The sequence below is a fragment of the Gossypium arboreum genome, chromosome 12, assembly GCF_025698485.1.
Source record: "Gossypium arboreum isolate Shixiya-1 chromosome 12, ASM2569848v2, whole genome shotgun sequence".
Lineage (NCBI taxonomy): Eukaryota > Viridiplantae > Streptophyta > Magnoliopsida > Malvales > Malvaceae > Gossypium > Gossypium arboreum.
Window position 1 is genome coordinate 89,409,160 of NC_069081.1, and position 2,343 is coordinate 89,411,502.

A 2,343-nucleotide genomic window follows, 5' to 3' on the forward strand; every position below is an offset into this window, starting at 1 on the left:
ATATTGAGGGCATCTTCTCAAAAGTTCCTTGTATCTCTCCCATGCATTGTAGAGTGTTTCTAAATCCATCTGCACAAAAGAAGAGATATCATTACATAATTTGGCTGTTTTAGCCGGTGGAAAATATTTTAATAAAATTTTTCGGTCATTTGTTCCTAAGTAGTGATTGACCCTCGTGGTAACGAGTTCAACCACTGTTTAGCCTTATTTCTTAATGAAAAAGGAAACAATCGAAGACGTATGGCATCATTAGAAACGCCATTGATTTTAAATGTATCGCAAAATTCTAGGAAATTTGCCAAGTGAGCGTTGGGATCCTCATCTTGCAAACCATCAAACTGAACAAACTATTGTATCATTTGAATTGTGTTAGGTTTCAGTTCAAAATTATTTGCAGCAATAGCAGGTCTAACTATACTTGACTCAGTTCCTATTAAATTAGGTTTATCATAATCATACATAGTGCGAGGGTCAGGATTCTAATTAACAACAATCGCAGGAGGTAGTGAATTTTCTTGGTTTTCAGCCATCTCCTCGGTTGTGGTTAAAGTATCGTCGTCTCGCTCGTTCTCTGTGTATCTTAAGCTTCGCCTTATTTCTCTTTGGTTTCTGCAAACTGTGCGATCGATTTCACTGTCAAAAAGTAATGGTCCTGACGGGTTTCTTCTAGTCATAAATTATAAAAACCTGCCAAGAGAAAGAAAAAGTAAAGTAATAAATAATAATAAAAATAAAATAAATTTAAATTGCAAAAATAAATGGCTAAAGTAATAAAAATTGAGTGTTCCAAAAACTTGATCGCGATTTTGTGTGATAAGTTTTATAAATTTATAGTTAATAGTTCTTGAAACTCGATGTAGGCAAGTGTACCTATCGAATAGCAGTACAGTTTTAGCAAGACAGGATTGTCGAACCCAAAAGAACTAAAAGTACTAGTAATGATTGTCTTTTTATTATCTAGCCTAAGAATAAGGGGGGTTGTTTTAACTAACTTAATTAACTAAACTAAGAATTCAAAGAAAATAGAATTGGGGGATTACTTTTGAAAAACGATTGAATTAAGACAATACCTAAGGGAGAATCCACCTAGACTTCACTTATTATTCTGACTCCGAATCGAACGATTTATTCATTTATCTTGTTCCGTAAAGATCCCTAAGTTATGTTATTATTCCTATTCAAGACTAATAACGTCTAATCCCTAGATTGAATAGTTGAGACTTTTCTTTAATTAACACCCTAGGGTTGCATTAACTCGATCTATGGATCCCCTTATTAGGTTTCACCCTAATTCGGTAAAATCTTGTCACCCTATCTCTAGGCGCGCAATCAACTCCGCTTAATTATGACAATTGTACTCTTAGACAGGGTCTATTCCTCATCTGAATAAGAGCTTAACTTGAATCAATATCCTAGAATATCAAAACAAGAATTAAGAACACATAATTAAGAACAAGTCAAATATTTATCATACAATTTAGAAAATAATAATAAGATTCGTCTTAGGTTTCATTCCCTTTAGGTATTTAGGGGATTTACTTTATAACTAAAAAGGAAAACATCTCAGAAGAATAATGAATACAAAACATAAAAAAAACCCAAAAATCCTAAAGGGAAATTGAGGGGAGATCTTCAATCTCAATGATGAATCCGACTTCTGAGATGGATCAATAGGCTTTCTTCGAGTAATTCCTTCCTTCCTCTCTGTGCCTACCCCTTTTCTTCCTCCTCTAGGGCGTATTTAGAGGCTTTGGAATGCCTAAGAACCCTCAAAATTAGCCTTTTCCGAATTGGACTCAACTTAGGCTCGGCAGGGACACGCCCGTGTGCGATTACTTAAGGCTGTGCTCGAGCTTGTTAGAATGGCATGGGCGTGTATTCTACCCGTGTGAGTCGTGCTTCGATTCTGCCAAATTGACACGATCGTGTGGTCTGCCCGTGTGAGGAAGTCCAGGTAGTGTTGATTTCGTACTTTGGCCCATTTTCTCCATTTTTGGCCCGTTTCTCTTTCCTTTCGCTCTCTTATGCTCTCCTAAGTATAAAACATGAAATTAACGTACTAGGAGTATCGAATTTACCAATTCTAAGGAAAAATCATCCATAAAATGTGTTAAGCATTGGGTAAAAATATGTATAAATTACGATTTATCAACTGAACCGTATATAGTGAGCCTTAAGAGCCTACCCTAGGTAGAACTGCACCAAACCCTAATGGTTACCCGAGCAGGTGCTTTACTTATTATTCTTCGCTTGCTTTAAACCGTGTATGATGTACTGACTTGCTTTGTTTTACTGTAATTGTATGGCATTTTCATCACAAAAAAGGTGTTGATTCACATTCGG

General features: G+C 35.8%; 1 non-coding gene across 1 annotated transcript; it reads left to right on the plus strand.

The window, feature by feature from the left end:
• On the plus strand, positions 1 to 102 carry LOC128286251 (small nucleolar RNA R71). Its single transcript, XR_008276794.1, has one exon. It is a non-coding gene; the product is annotated as a small nucleolar RNA R71 (small nucleolar RNA).
• The last annotated feature ends 2,241 nt before the right edge of the window (positions 103 to 2,343 follow it).